Source organism: Hoplias malabaricus, chromosome 16, assembly GCF_029633855.1.
Source record: "Hoplias malabaricus isolate fHopMal1 chromosome 16, fHopMal1.hap1, whole genome shotgun sequence".
Taxonomy (NCBI): domain Eukaryota; kingdom Metazoa; phylum Chordata; class Actinopteri; order Characiformes; family Erythrinidae; genus Hoplias; species Hoplias malabaricus.
Window position 1 is genome coordinate 730,378 of NC_089815.1, and position 17,398 is coordinate 747,775.

Below are 17,398 nucleotides of genomic sequence, written 5' to 3' on the forward strand. Positions count from 1 at the left end.
CCTCTTTCACCCTGTTCTCCAACACTCAGGACCCGCACAGAGCAGGTGTGATGTGGTGGTGGATCATTCTCAGCGCTGCAGTGACACTGACGTGGTGGTGGTGTGTTAGTGTGTGTTGTGCTGGTGTAGAGTGGATCAGACACAGCAGTGCTGCTGGAGTTTTTAAACCCTGTGTCCACTCTCTGTCCACTCTGTGAGACACTCCTCCCTCATTGGTCCACCTTGTAGATGTAAAGTCATCCTCAAGTCCTTCATCAGTGACACAGGACGCTGTCGGCTGGATGTTTTGGGTCGGTGGACTGATCTCAGTGCAGCAGTGATGAGGCTAATTCTCTAGTTTCTGATAAAAGTAGCCAGTGTACTATAAAGCAGGGCTGAGCTATGAGACTGGAATCGATTCAAGGTGTTTTTGACAGTGCTGACCATCTCTAATTCAGCCTCAAAGTGTCCCTGCAGTTCCAGCCCAATAACAAGACAGCCTGGCCCTGAGGCTGAGCCTGATACAGTCACTTAATTTTATCACCTCTTCTTCCTCAATTTTCAAACACTATCGACACTCTCTCGTGAATCTCTGATCCGTGTATTGCTCTCTTTAGGATAATACCCTCATAACCAATAGCCACTTCCTCCAAACCACCAGGATGCTGTGTGGCAGCCCACTCAAGCAGCTGTCGCTATGGCGATATCTAAAAACTCCTCGATTAGCCGGCTTTATCGATCACCTCTTCTCGTCTTGGTGACAAGTGAATGGCTCTCTCAAGTGCAATATAGCTGCCCCTCTCCAACCAGCAGGAGAGGCCAATCAGAAAAAAAATCGACTGGACACTCCCAGGGCTCAACTCAGTGTCCAGGCATCTGTTGGAGGATTAAAAATGCTACATGGCAACCACACTGTCATTTTCACATCAGGATCTTCGAGTCTGAATTCTCCAGGGGGCATCATACACACTGTGGTGAGGCACACAGCGCCAGGGTCTCGGGTTCTGGGTTCAATCCTCACCGCTGGTCACTGTCTGAAGAGTTTGAGGTGTTTTCCCAGTGTCTGTGTGGGTGTTCTCCGGATGCTCTGGTTTCCTCTCATAGTCCAAACACACTTGTTGCTGAAAGAGTGGCTGTGTGAGTGCATGAGTGACTGGCTGAGTGTGTGAGTGACTGGGTGAACCCCAGGACCCAGGAGCTTTGTGGAAGTGACACTACATTGCCTCCTATTTTATGTATTATACATTTGTAAAACCTAGAAAACATGGACATTTAACGTCCCTGATGTGAATCCCTGATTATCACCCCCTGGTGGTGCAGGTCCTTAACATGAGTGAGTATGTAACTGTATGGATGTGTGAGTGAATGATTGAGTGAGTAAGAAAGTGAATTACAAGCCTGTTTAATTAGGTGTGTTGCATCTAACAAATCCGCTTGATAAAAACACAGTTTATTCGAAAATGATTTTTTTAGGCTACGATGTAGGCAAGCTTCCCGCTCTCCTTTAAACTCTATGAGACTTCCGCCTGTTTTCCTCTCCTCAGAAACATGAGGACGGTTCTCGGAGACCTCCTGTGGAGCCCCAGGCTTCGGAGAAGATGCTGGGCTCAAATGATTTGACAGAGAAAAGAAGACTCAGAGCGGGTCTTTGAAACTTGGGCTGCTGTGCCTGTAAGTGAGGCAGGAATCTGACTGCATCAAAGCTCCTGCACTGGTTCTCAGTTAGGATCCAGAAGAGGGCTTCACAACATTAAGCAAATCTGAGCAGCATGGTTCACAAATGCCAGGAAATGCCTCGTCTCTGTGACAAGACGGTAAAAGGACAGCAGGCAGTTTGCACCATCACTGAAAACGTTAAAACCCAGATTCAGCGCTTGCGGTTTTTTTCTTGGGATTTCCTCAAGCTATAAACCAGACTTATTTATGTGTCAGTGATGTGTCTGAGGACAAACTGCTTAATGAGTTCCTCACAGTCTTGTAAAAATAAGTTTGTAACATATTAGTGGTTTGGAAATATAGCTCTCTATGATTTTATGACTGGTACAAAATATTATAATATGTGGAGGTCCAGATCATCCATCTGTAATCACTTCATCCTGTTCAGGGTCGCGGTGTGTCAGGAGCTGACCTAGAAGCACTGGGAGCAAGGCAAGGACAGGGCATCATACATTCACCCAGTCGCATCTGTGGACAATGTTGCATGGCTGTCACGCAGACACAGGGAGAACACACCACACTCCTCACAGACAGTCACTCGGAGGAAACCCACGCAGACACAGGGAGAACACACCACACTCCTCACAGACAGTGACCCAAAGCAAAACTCGAACCCAGGACCCCAAGACTCTGAAGTGTTGAAGAAGCAACATTACCTGCAGCTTATCGTTAGCTTGCTCTCTTCTGATTGGCGGTAATGTTCCGTGCCTCAGGCTCCAAGGTGGAAACACTTCATATAACTTCAAGATGAATGGGCGGGGTTAAACTGCTATAGGAATATTTAAAAGGGCAATCAACTAGATGTCCCCGACAGAGAGCGGCCTTTTCGACTATAATCAGAGTAGTACAGAAACAGTTGGACAAGCTCTCTCAGTGCTCAGCCCCCAGCTGTCCTTGTGTACGTGACCTGGGACATTTATCTGCTGGGTTTTCTTTCCATCCGGAGATTTTTCTTGAGTCGGACAAAACCTCTTTAAGCCTGACCCTTTCTCTTTTCTCCTTGAGCCCTTGCTGAGCTTCACTGAGTTTGTTTGCATGCAGTGATCTGATAACTTCAGAAAATCAGGTTTTGGCAATCATCATTTTAACAAGTTTACAAACGCTTCCGTAATCTGATCATGAAAAGCCTCGGAGTCTACATGAGTCACCCAGTAATCAGACTGGAGGGAAACGGGGAGTCGGAAAAATAGGCTTTGTTCCATGGCTGTGTCTGAAAGGTCCTAAATTAGGGCGTCTATTCTTTTGTATTAAAAAAAAAACAACATAGAGTAGGGAGTTAAATATCTCTGAAATAATGCAACTATATTAATGAACATTATTACAAATGTATTTACTCATTTATCAAAATTAAAATATAGGCCAGAATAGTCTTAAAAATAAACAGGTTACAACAAACAAAACAAACAAGCTTTTACCACATTTTAATGATTTATTTTAACGCTAATTAATACATTTATAAAACAAAAAGATCAGGTATTGTCAAACTGCAATGTGTTTATTTCCATTTCCATTTAGTTGTTTTCGGACTGTTGTCGGTCAGATGTGGTGGGAAGCAGTTGGAACAATGGCTGATGTAGATGCAGGTGCACGTAGAACAATAGCAGTGGTGACACGGTAAGGCTTACACGACTGTAGAAGCAAACCCTGACGTGGAATAAAAGTGAAATCCCAGATATTTCACATCCCAGAAAGAGGACATGTTTAGGAAAAAGAGGATGTGTGGTCACCCCATTTAAATGTCTAATGAGGGAGTATTCAGAGGGAGGAAGGCAACAAGTTGAGTCGTGTGTTTGTATAAAATACCTCCTGCTGCAGTTCACCATTTGTAGACAGTGTAGATGTATACTTCACTGCTGTGCCTTTCCCATAACCCTGTGTCAGAGGTCATGTAGAGCCAGCTGCAGTGATGTGGCTACATCTACATTTTACATAGAGCTACATTTTTATAGAAAGGTAATTTATCTTTACATATTATTTCTGACATGGAATAGCCTTTGGAGCAGCAGGTGGTGTCTCTGTCACAGCTCCAGGGTCCTGGAGGTTGTGGGTTCGAGTACCGCTCCGGGTGACTGTCTGTGAGGAGTGTGGTGTGTTCTCTCTGTGTCTGCGTGGGTTTCCTCCGGGTGACTGTCTGTGAGGAGTGTGGTGTGTTCTCTCTGTGTCTGCGTGGGTTTCCTCCGGGTGACTGTCTGTGAGGAGTGTGGTGTGTTCTCTCTGTGTCTGTGTGGGTTTCCTCCGGGTGACTGTCTGTGAGGAGTGTGGTGTGTTCTCCATGTGTCTACTTGGATTTCCTCCGGATGACTCCGGACCCACCGCCGCCCTGAACTGGATAAGGGTTACAGACAATGAATAAATGTTCAAATGCTATAATTACTCAAGTTAACAAAAGTAAGAACACTGGTATCCTGGTAATGCACTACAAATGTCTGTCCTCAGTGTGTCTAAAATACAATTAAAATGCACCTTCATGTCAACACACAAAACCCACCATCAGCATGGCTTCAAGGATTCTACTTTCTGTTTCGGACACAGCCGACGTAAATATTGTTGCTTTTCACCAAATCACACTCATAAACATGCGATTAAACATTCAATTATTTGTGTTTTCAATTATTTAATAATTCTGCAGCAAGGAGAAACAGCCAGAACGACGTCTCTCACCTCTTTATTCGATCACAGCTATTCAGTGCACGTAGGTAGGCAGATGAATTCAATATGAGGCTCGCAGGTGATAATGATGTACAGGCAGCGCTGATAATATAGTTAGACTGCAGAAGCTCATTAAACCCAGCCTTTCTGCGTGGGGGAAGAAAAAGTAATAAATAAAAGGGAGGAGAAGGGAAAACACACAAATGAACAGTGAGGAGACTCGTGCTTCTCGTCCTGTCTCTCCTACGTCTCGAGCACTGAATTAGTCTCAGTTAGCTGATGAAGCTATGCTAATCTTGGACTTGGATTAGTAATCTGGATTTGAGAACCTTGTAGCTGGATGCCATTTTATTTCCATACCCGCTTTATTCACCCTTTTCTGAAATAAAGGATATTAAAGCAACATTAGGTATTTATTTATTTATATTTTTTACCACAAAATTACAGCTTCAAAATTATGATGCTATATTGAGCTGTAATAGGGAGAGTTGCTAATCCAGGCTCAGCACTGTTTAACGTCTGGAGGTGTACAGAAAAAGTGAATTACACTCTGAAACTGTAGGGGGAGCTAAGGAGCAAATGCATCAAATCTTACCTAGTGTTGCTTTAATATGTAACATGTTCCCTGTTGCTGTTCTAGTAGCTTCAACTTTTCTGGGAAGATATTCCACTGTGTTGACCACTGTGTGAAGTCTGGAAGACTAGCTTTGGATCATAAACCCCAAATTGCTTTAATGCTTCATACCTTTCTAGCAGACACTTGACACTGAGCAAGATGACATTAGCCATGTCCTAGCTTCTGGGTTATTTGGAGATGACCCACTACCAGCAGGCCTCAAGACCAAGCTGAATATTTTATGAACTGGAAGTCAAGGGCAGACAGACAGTGGTTTAGACGAAGCCCTACTAGTCAGCGCACATGCTAACTCGCTTATCAATCTCTTCATCTGACTTCGTGTGAAATGGTGCTTGTCATCTGTGGACGAGGGCCATATTAAAAGTAAAGATATTAAAAAAGATGGGCTTCAGAAACCCTCCCCACTCTACTGGGGCATGTTTTCCCTTATCAATAACAGGCACTGGGTGAATTAGCATAAATAGCATTCTGGGTAGTCAAATGAAAACGACATCTCCTGAATTATTCAGCAGGGATGGCCTAGATAGACATTTCATCTCCATCCCAGAGGGATTGGGAAATATTTCAGTGAAATTCAGTGAAATCTGATGTCCTAATAAAATGGAGGGCTATAAAAGTCGAAGACTTTACAGTTGATTAAAACATGTGAGGGCTAAAGTGAGCTCTGGAGACATGTGTCTGAAATTAAAAGAGATATTCATTTCAAATGTGGCTCCCCAACAATGTTACCCACCGCTCTACTGTCACCCTCCACATACTTCATCTAACTGCAGTGTCCTTCTCTAATGTGGGCACAGCTGGTAAACATAAGCAGAAAGAGCTCTTAAAACCTTCTTAATTAAGAGTTTCACCTCGTGTTTACTCCCCAGTGAAACACAAAGTCAGGCTTGAGCATTTTCAAGTGTCATTAATTGGAAAAGTGAATTTAAAATGTGAATGAGAATATACAACAACATCACTCAGGATAAACACTAAGGGATGATAATGAGATTAAGAAAAACATTAAGCTGTTAAAGGAACACTATGTAGTATTTCTACCCTAATATTACAGCTTCTGAATGATTGTGGTGTTCCACGGAGATGTAACAGGGAGAATAGAGCCTCTGTGGCGGCTACGCTGGGTTCTCTGCTGTTTACTGCACTAAGCAGCTTCTGAATAATGTAGTGGAGGACTCTCGTAAGAAATGCATAATACTTATGACACAAATCTAGCTACAAGGTGAATCTAGCTTGATATTCCCGGTACGGACTTTGTATGCCAGAGAGAGCAGTTATTATAAGTTAGTTCGTTTTTCTAACTAACTAACTTAGCATGGGAGGAAACCAGAGCACCCGGAGGAAACCCACGCAGACACAGGGAGAACACACCACAATCCTCACAGACAGTCACCTGGAGGAAACCCACGCAGACACAGGGAGAACACACCACACTCCTCACAGACAGTCACCCGGAGGAAACCCTTGCAGACACAGAGAGAACACACCACACTCCTCACAGACAGTCACCCAGAGGAAACCCACGCAGACACAGGGAGAACACACCACACTCCTCACAGACAGTCACCCGGAGGAAACCCACGCAGACACAGAGAGAACACACCACACTCCTCACAGACAGTCATTCGGAGGAACTGTGGTAAAGAGTTTTTCCACATGTTTACCACAGGTTCTGTTATTCATTCATCTGTAACTACTTCATCCTGATCCACTCCTGTGGACCATTTCACACACCCACCCAGTCACTCACACACTCACACCTTGAGTTAACTCTGCTGGGAGTTGGCTGAAGCAGCTGAGCCACTGTCTGGTGGGAGGTGGTGGGAGGTAGAGAAGTGACCGTGCTCTGATTGGATGGTTCCACAGTCCCGCTCCATGAGAAATAACAGGACAAGCAGCTTAAAGGTCACTGATGTTGCTCAATGCAAAACGATATAGAGATCCATAATCTCTACCAGACATCCTTGGGAATATTGATATAACATGAGAGTACAATTTGCACAAACCTCGGCCTGTCACAATAATTACATTATTGACTTATCCTACAATAAATGGATATTACCTCAGTAATTTTTGCTGACCTCAGCGTTATCTTGCATGTTTGTTTACATAAGAAATAACATCATCATTGTTTTTTTTTTTGTTTTTTTTTTACTGTTTTTTTTTTTTTATGTATTTTTGTTTATTTAGGATTTTAAATTTAGAATTCCAAATGTCTGAACATTCTTAAAGGGACCGTGCACAATTCTGGGTAATTCCAGTTCTCTCTGCTTGTTTACATTCAGAAGCTAAGCTTTAAGGTGGAATGGTGTATTTAAGGGGGAAAGAACAGCTTGTTTGTACACGTCTGAGGTGTATCTTTTTATTCACTGTTTGAATTCCCACAGAAACTCGTTTGTAACTCGAGTTGTTTAGGTTTGTTGCACTTTCGGAAATGCAGTTTTCCATCTCCCGAGTTTGGAGACATTTCCACCTTAAGACTAGAGCAATATCCCCCCCTCGAGCCATGCTTTTCAATGTTTGTTCCTTTAAAGCAACACTTGCTAGTGGTCGTTTCTACTGTAAAATTACAGCTTTAAAATCACTGTGATTCTCCACTGAGCTGCAAGAGGGAGGAGGGAGGGAGTTACTATGTAACTTCTGGAGGAGGGTAGGAAACCATCCCCCTGCCCCTTGATTACAGGACAGTGCTGTAGAATTGAATTAGCCTTTGCAACTGTAGCAGGAACCCAAGAGCAAAAATACCAACATTTACCTAGTGTTGCTTTAAAGAGACGTCCATCTTTCTTCTCTCACTCTGTCTTTAAAAACGACACCAGTCTTTCTTTTCCCTGTCCATCACATGTCATTTTTACTTTGACCCCCTCTTTCCTTTTGTATTTATTCAATATTTTTGTCCTGCACACACACACACACACACACACACACACTCTCTCTCTCTCTCTCTCTCTCTCTCTCTCTCTGTCATGACCTGCCACAGCTTGACACCTCTAATAGCCTCTGTGACAGAGTGATGGCTGATGCTGATAGTGATGTTCTGTGGTCGGCGCAGTGCAGACTGGAGGTGGCTAAACGTCTCACGTTCCTCCATCCTCGTCCACCGCTGAGCTCTGCAGGAGCCCTACACCTTCATTAATGTGATAGAGGGGTGGGGGGGTGGGGGGGTATCATATTATAAACAGATCAAACCTATCACAAGCCAACCACAGTCACTAAACATAGACTGTAGGTCATTATGCTGACACCTACTGGCCTGGATGTATCAGACTGTGCACTAAACCAATGCTAAACAAGGGCACAACCGATGTGTAGGGGTCCAGTCTGTGAAGCATGAAGTGGTTCATTAAGGAACGATAAAGAAATTTGATTCTTCAGATGTTCATACACAGCCACTGGTGGAGTGTGGAGGTTTTTGACTGACACTGGAAGCCGCCGCTGCTGCAGATGGTGGGCACAAAGGCAGTGTGTGTGTGTGTGGAGGGGGGGTGGGGGGGGGCACGACTTAGTCCAGCTGCAGGATCCAGATCCAGGGAATGAGCAGTATGTCCCTGCAGAGAGACAGAGCTGAGGATTCAGGAGGAAGTAGCTGTTTACGGGAACTGGCTGGAGGCACCTCACACCTGCCACACACACTGTGTCTGATTATAAAAGCAACACAGGGGATTAGAGACAGCAGACCCCTGTGTGCGAGTGCAGGGAAGAGAGAGAGTGAGAAAAGAAGCCAAGGTTGGTTCCATATTCCTCTATGTTTGTGTATTAACTGTAGTTATACTTTACCAGTGCCAACAATAACAATGTGACTGTGACAGAGGGATTACATCATTACAGCTTTTGTAAATAAATGTGTCAACATCAGTTTTTGAGGAGTGTTTTTGGGGCAGTATTAATATTATTCATTCATTCATTATCTGTAACCCTTATCCAGTTCAGGGTCGCGGTGGGTCCAGAGCCTACCTGAAATCATTGGGCACAAGGCAGGAATACACCCTGGAGGGGGCGCCAGTCCTTCACAGGGCAACACACACACACACGGACACTTTTGAGGCCCCAATCCACCTACCAACGTGTGTTTTTGGACTGTGGGAGGAAACCGGAGCACCCGGAGGAAACCCACGCAGACACAGGGAGAACACACCACACTCCTTATAGACAATCACCCGGAGGAAACCCACGCAGACACAGAGAGAACACACCACACTCCTCACAGACAGTCACCCGGAGCGGTAATCGAACCCACAACCTCCAGGACCCTGGAGCTGGGTGACAGTGACACCTACCTGCTGCTCCACCGTGCCGCCCTATTATTATTATTATTATATATTATTATTATATATTATTAATTTGTTGTCTTTGTGTGTATGTGTGTCTGTGTCTATGTGTGTATCATGTGCCCATCCCTCCAGTTGTGAACATTTATAGAATACTAACACATCACTGTCAATAATTCATAAAAAAAAAGACTTGCCTCTGGCTACTGCTCTGTCATCATCACACATCTGCACCACAACAAACTGATTAACCCAGTCCCAGCAAAACGCTCAGGGCATTGCAATGAATAAAACACACACACACACACTGACACACACAGGACACAGGCCCTGAAAGACTCAGGCTCCGCTGGGACAGAGGTAAAGCCATTTGACATTTGTAGTCCCCCTTCTCCCCTCACTGAGATGTTAGGAAGCTGTTCAACGTTCAGTGGTCCTTTAAACCCCTTAAACTCTCCACATTTCACTTCTCTTTATACCTTAACTACACAGTCACGAATCATTTGGGGCAGTTGCTGTGGAAACCCATGGTGGAAGAGGAATAAAATGTATATGAAAATTATACAGAATGCGGAATATTTGCTTATCTTTTTTAATTTTGTGTGTGTGTTCTATCCCTCAGCAGACAACTGACCACTGACGGAGGGCTAGAAGGTGTCTAACAGATGGGCTACAGTCTCCAACTCTACACCATCAGCTTGGGGTTTCTATTAAAGTGGCAGTGGAGCTCAGAACCTCCTCGCGGCTCGGGATTCACTTACAGAGAATCTAATCTGACCCTAACCCTAACAAATATAAAAAAAAAAAAAAACCCTAATGATTCAAAGCTGAGAGGTGGGTGGTGGATGTTGTGGAGGACAGTGGGCCGCAGCGTCTAGACAGGTTCACCCCAGAAGGTCAGACGCAGTATGTGCTAGACCAGAAAACACACATTAATACACATTTACACACACTACACCACCCTCCCACACACACTCACATTTGTTTGTGTCAGACTAGAATAGCTCCACCCACCCACATGACAGACACATCCTACTGGGAGCGCTCTCACACACATAATTATACAGCACACACACTGGCAACTCACCATCTTCAGCACCTTCCTCTTCTTCCCCTTCCTCACACTCCTCTCCCCTTCACGGCCCATGGCTCAGGCACTGTGCAGCCTGCTGGGATGGCACTTTTCTAAAGTGTGTGATCTCGCTGTGTATGTGTGTGTGTGAGAGAGAGAAAGAGAGAGAGAGAGAGAGAGAGAGAGAGAGAGAGAGAGAGAGAGAGAGAGAGAGGAAAGAAAGAGAGAGGAGAGAAAGAGAGGAGAGAGAGAGAGAGAGAGAGGAGAGAAAGAGAGAGAGAGAGAAAGAGAGAGAGAGAAAGAGAGAGAGAGAGAGAGAGAGAGAGGAGAGAAAGAGAGAGAGAGGAGAGAAAGAGAGAGAGAGAAGAGAGAGAGAGAGAGAGAGAGAGAGAGAGGAGAGAAAGAGAGAGGAAAGAGAGAGAGAGAAGAGAGAGAGAGAAAAGAGAGAGAGAGAGAGAGAGAGAGAGAGAGAGAGAGACTATCTGCACATACTGATATACCAGCTGTAAAGTATGGTGGTGGAAGCATCATGATATGGAACTGCTTCGATATAAACAGTACAAGGGCATCATACAAACACACACACACACACACCATTAAAGCAAACATGAATGGTGCAGTTTACCGGGACATATCAGAGAAGACTTCAACAAGACAATGACCCAAAACACCTCGTGAAAATAAGCCAAGCCTGGTTTCTAAAACAGAACGAGTGTGTCCTTCGTGGCCAAGTCAGTGCTGTGACTTTAATAACCACCGAAGTCATAACCTTGGGGGTTTGGAAATGGTTTGCAGAAAGGAATGGGCCAAAAGGCCTTGGATGGAGAACACAGCTCCACTGCTTTTGAGACAAATACTGGGGGCTTTATACTCCATCAGCAAACAGTTGGCACTGGGCATGGTGACCTTAGATGCACATCCAAATGTGTGTGTGTGTGTGTCAGAGGGAGATATTATGTCAGCAGCATTAATGATGGAGTATGTGATTATAAAAAAGCAGGAGGCTGATTGTCCACTGAGGGGGAATTACTGAAAAACAGATGAGAAAAATGAGGAGGAAATTCTCAGAGAAAGAGAGAGTGGGAGAAACAGACATAAGGTGGACTCCCACAGAAAGGTTGAGGGTTGAGGCGCTAATGAGCGACACTGTTTTGGAAATTACACTCTGCGCAGGTGTGTGCTCCAGAAGCCGACGGTGCTGTGACCCTGTCTGAATCTCTCTCATGAACCTCGCGGTGCCGTGTCTGTGGTGAGAAAACAAAAGGTTTTATCCAGAGGCAGCGGTCCTCGTAATGTTTTCAGAGTGCACAGAGCCTCGTCCAGTGAGCTGGTGGGTTCTTATTGTTTATTAATATGGCCATTAAAAATAAAAAATATGTAATTCAACTAGGGTGAGGGTAGAGCAGCCTGCTTTGTGGTGGTGAGTTTAGGGGGTGGTGCCATGCAAATTGACTGCCAGTATTTATTCATTCATTCATTGTCTGTAACCCTTATCCAGTTCAGGGTCTCGGTGGGTCCGGAGCCTACCTGGAATCATTGAGCATAAAGCGGGAACACACCCTGGAGGGGGCGCCAGTCCTTCACAGGGAGAACACACACTCACACATTCACTCACACACTCACCTTTTGAGTCTCCAATCCACCTTCCAACGTGTGTTTTTGGAGTGTGGGAGGAAACCGGAGCACCCGGAGGAAACCCACACAGACACAGAGAGAACACACCACACTCCTCACAGACAGTCACCCGGAGGAAACCCACGCAGACACAGAGAGAACACACCACACTCCTCACAGACAGTCACCCGGAGGAAACCCACACAGACACAGAGAGAACACACCACACTCCTCACAGACAGTCACCAGGAGGAAACCCACGCAGACACAGGGAGAACACACCACACTCCTCACAGACAGTCACCCGGAGGAAACCCACGCAGACACAGGGAGAACACACCACACTCCTCACAGACAGTCACCCGGAGGAAACCCACGCAGACACAGGGAGAACACACCACACTCCTCACAGAGAGTCACCTGGAGCCGGACTCAAACCCACAACCTCCAAGACCCTGGAGCTGTGTGACTATGACACTACCTGCCACCCAATGCCAGTACTCCTATGTTTTTTTTGTAGTAGTGTGTAGTGATAGTTGTGTGGTTGTTTTCTGTGCAAGGACATGGTTTACATAAACGAATGCCACTATGCTTTCCTCTCCTTATTTGACACCTTGGCCGCTGTATAATAGCAAACAGACACCTGAATTAACAGCTTGAAATTGATCCCTTAAGCATTTAACTAAATATAAATATGTAAGACGTCATTCATCTGTCTGTCTGGCATTCGGAGTAAACCGAGAGAGGAGGACGAGACAGCGTTCTCTTTGACATTCAGCTGTCTAGTGGATCAGAGAGAGAGAGAGAGAGAGAGAGAGAGAGAGACAGACAGAGAGAGAGGAAGACAGAGAGAAAGAGAGAGAGGAAGACAGAGAGAGAGAGAGAGAGAGAGACAGAAAGAGAGCGAGAGACAGACAGACAGAGAGAGAGAGAGAGAGAGAGAGAGAGAGAGAGAGAGTTATAGATGCATACAGAATGCAGGAATTCTACTGTAACGTCCTGCTCCAGACCCAGTTCTTCCAGCTTTAGGCTCATATTGTGAGCAGGAATCATTAACCAGTTCTATGGAGAATTCCACACATCGTGTAAATATTTCATGAGACTTTTAGAGCCTTCCATACCCTTCAAACGATGTGAACCCGAGTGCTGCCCACATTTTGTGTTCCATTAGTGCATTTCAGTATAGTTCAGTATAATTCAGTATGTTCTCACAGAAGGTCCGGGGTTCCTTCTGAAGTGAAGCCAGTCTGTCCTGCTCTCGCTGTTGTAACAGCTTCTACTCTCCTGTAAAGGCCTTACACTAGATGTAGGAACAGCTGTGAGGATAATACAAAGGTGAGCTCAGGTAGTGATGCTGGATGTTTATTAAGGTGTCACTGGTCCATGGACAGTGCTCCATCCCTTCAGACATCACCATGCCACTGCTCTGCACGCTCACGCTTGGTCTTGGTCTTGTCTCTGAAATAATCACGCAGAACCGTCTTGTGTCTTTCGCTTGTGTTCCATTAAATTGACAGTGAGCCCTTTCGCGTCTCACTGCAGGATCCCATTCTTTTCCTTTGAGTTCAGCCCAAGTTTAATCTTTGCTCAAACATGGTTTTTATATTTGTCTGAATGGCGAGCTGTTGAAATTCTACCTGCCCTTCTCTGAGCGAGGCCCCGGGGGTTCGCTCGCTCTATTAGCGAATGAGTGCATCGTTTCTCTCCGTCTGGCCCTCGGAGGCTAGCTCCTCTTCCTCTGTCTAGCGCCGAAAAACCCATTCAATTTGCACACCTCTTTTTACACTCCGGTCCCTGAGGAACCGCCTGCATCTGTCAAATGCCTTCTGTGCTCCTTCTCTCTCTCACTCTCTCTCTCTCTCTCTCTCTCTCTCTTTCTCTCTCTCCCTCTCTCTCTCCCTCCCTCACTCTCTCTTTCTTTCTCTCTCTCGCTCTCACTCTGTCTCTCTCTCTCTCTCTCTCCCTCCCTCACTCTCTCTTTCTTTCTCTCTCTCGCTCTCACTCTGTCTCTCTCTCTCACTCTCTCTCTCTCCCTCCCTCACTCTTTCTTTCTCTCTCGCTCTCACTCTGTCTCTCTCTTTCTCTCTCTTGCTCTCACTCTCTTTCTTTCTCTCTCTTGCTCTCACTCTCTCTCAAGTGAGCAACAACAAACGAGTGAAGATTTATCCTCTAACACAAACCGTGACATGCTCTTTAAGGCTGAGTGTTTGCCAGTGTTTCTGTTGAGATGAAGGGTATCAACAGGATCTGTGTCCTCTATTCCTCTGGGAAGACTTTGCCATGAGGATTTGATTGCATTTGGCCATGTGAACACTAGTGAAGTCGAGTACTGACCCAGATTCAAACACCACTCCAACTCGTCTTGGCTGGCGCTCCATCATTCATGTTCCCCGGCTCCACATCCCAAAGCTTGGGGGCCTTTTACCCCTCCAGCCCGGGCTTGACAACGCACACGTTCACGTGACACGCCTCATTCATCAGGACAGATTTGATGGATATTGATGGTGCACATTCATTCAAGGAAAGTGACCTGTATCTGTCTGTAATGTGAATAAATCCATCGCTGATTGACACATTTGTGCACGTCGCCTCCTTCGACAACATCATATTTGTGCAATATGTGTAATAAAACTGGACAATAGTTCACACAGCTCTGAAAAAATCAGATCTGTGCCAAATTAAGGCAAAATAACAATAATAATAGGATTTGAGTCACTCCAGCGCAGTCGTGTGAACATAGCCGTACCCTCATGTGCAGCTGCTCTATACAATACCAGCTGTGTATGTGCACAATTTACTTTGTCAACACTGCATGCAGGGCGGCACGGTGGCGCAGCAGGTAGTGTCGCAGTCACACAGCTCCAGGGACCTGGAGGTTGTGGGCTCGTTTCCCGCTCCGGGTGACTGTCTGTGAGGAGTGTGGTGTGTTCTCTCTGTGTCTGCATGGGTTTCCTCCGGGTGACTGTCTGTGAGGAGTGTGGTGTGTTCTCCCTGTGTCTGCGTGGGTTTCCTCCGGGTGACTGTCTGTGAGGAGTGTGGTGTGTTCTCTCTGTGTCTGCGTGGGTTTCCTCCGGGTGACTGTCTGTGAGGAGTGTGGTGTGTTCTCCCTGTGTCTGCGTGGGTTTCCTCCGGGTGACTGTCTGTGAGGAGTGTGGTGTGTTCTCCCTGTGTCTGCGTGGGTTTCCTCCGGGTGACTGTCTGTGAGGAGTGTGGTGTGTTCTCCCTGTGTCTGCGTGGGTTTCCTCCGGGTGACTGTCTGTGAGGAGTGTGGTGTGTTCTCCCTGTGTCTGCGTGGGTTTCCTCCGGGTGACTGTCTGTGAGGAGTGTGGTGTGTTCTCCCTGTGTCTGCGTGGGTTTCCTCCGGGTGCTCCGGTTTCCTCCCACAGTCCAAAAACACACGTTGGTAGGTGGATTGTTGACTCAAAAGTGTCCGTAGGTGTGAATGTGTGAGTGTGTGTGTTGCCTTGTGAAGGACTGGCGCCCCCTCCAGGGTGTGTTCCCGCCTTGCGCCCAATGATTCCAGGTAGGCTCTGGACCCATCGCGACCCTGAACTGGATAAGGGTTACAGACAATGAATGAATGAATGAAAGAACACTGCATGCACACTTTGAGTAGAGGGAAAAGTGGACATCTGTCGTATGTGTAATCTTACGTACGTACAACATACACACTAGCAATGAGCACTACACACTTGCCTTGAATGGGATCAACAAAGGGTCTATCTCTCGGAGCACATTCGTCTGAGCTAAAGTACTGTCTGCAAACACCTCAAAACAGTTCAGAATTCAAAATATTAATGTCCTGATTAACCCTCTTATGAGAGACGCTCTCTGCATGACATTTGTTAATATCTGGGACAGAAGCATGCTTCCCTTAGAGCGTTCCTTCCTGACAGACGAAGCCACGCACTGACACTGCATCTATTCTTAGAGCTAAAGCTGTCATTCACTTAATAAGACGCAAAAACCTGCGATAAACAAGACACTTTTGTAGAGCTAATAATGAAACCTGATGTAACTGCATGGGGAAATCATCACCAGTTTAACATTTCATGAAGTTACTTATTCGTGCCATAATTTTAGACCAGTGCTTGTGTCTATTTCTACAGCTCCACTGACCACACAGGTCTGCAATAACACACTGTAGCCCATCTGTTACTCTGCATACAATTTACCCTCCATTTCACCGTTTGTCAAAGGGCAGGACCACCAGAAAGCAGGTATGACTTGCTCATATGCAGCTGCTTCAGTGTCCCAGTGATTGTCTGTGGATCTTACACAAGCTCTGTGATGGATTAACTTTCCCTGACCTCAGCATCGCATTATTGAATCAGAGTCTTCAGAGGAATTCTGGTCTCAGATGGACCAACAATGGACCATCTGCGGACGCCTTTCACCCGCCTCTTTGTGCTCTGTTCTCGTGGAGAAGCTGGAACGCCGTTCCGCTGTCCTGGCAGGAACTAGCCCGATGCACGCCAGCCCTGATGCAGTGTGAATTCTAGCCGCGAGCACCTCATGCTAAGTGCCACACACACACCACGCTGGGCCTCCCTCATCACCTGGCATGGAAATGTCCCCTTCTGGGCTCCCACACTGCTATGTTGAGATGGATCTGTTTGCTTAGCAGTGTTAGCGTGTTAGCGGTTAGCCCGCGGCACTTCTGAAGCCTGGCTCAACCTTGCCGCCAGTTGCTTTCGTCCAGCTGTAATCTGCAAAAGCTGCTGCCACACAAAGCCCAGTCTGCTGGGAGTACAGTTAGCAGCGATGCTAATTGGGTTTGAATAGGCTGCAGAAAGATATGTTAGCACGGTTGAAATTAGCATAACATTAGCGTTCACCAGGCTCGTTGTCATGTTACACTAATTCGGCCAAAAGTTTAAGTGGATGTTCCTTCTGAAATGTAGGGTATATTGTCCCTCTTTGCTGCAGTAAAAGCTTCTTATCTTCTGAGAGGGACATTTGTGAGGATTTGATGGCATTAGCCACATGAGTTTTGGGCATGTTAACACCTAGCATTAAGATGTGTTGTGAGTGATCAGCTCACGTTCGGATTTCACACTCCTAAGACTCACTGTAATCAGAGACAGATCTCCTCCACATTTTACACAATGCACACAAGTTACACCAGTACGGTTGTTGTTTTCTGGAGGAGCTCAGCAGCTTTCAAACGGCCTTTACAGCAATCTTTTTAACAGTAAATTGTCCTAAACACTCACTGTATACAAGCTCCAGCAATTGTGTTATTGTACTGATGATTTGTTTTAGCATGGAAGACAGAGACTACAAGCACAGGCCACATAATCTACTCTCTCACGGTTTTCCCACGCAGACACAGGGAGAACACACCACACTCCTCACAGACAGTCACCCGGAGGAAACCCACGCTGACACAGGGAGAACACACCACACTCCTCACAGACAGTCACCCGGAGGAAACCCACGCTGACACAGAGAGAACACACCACA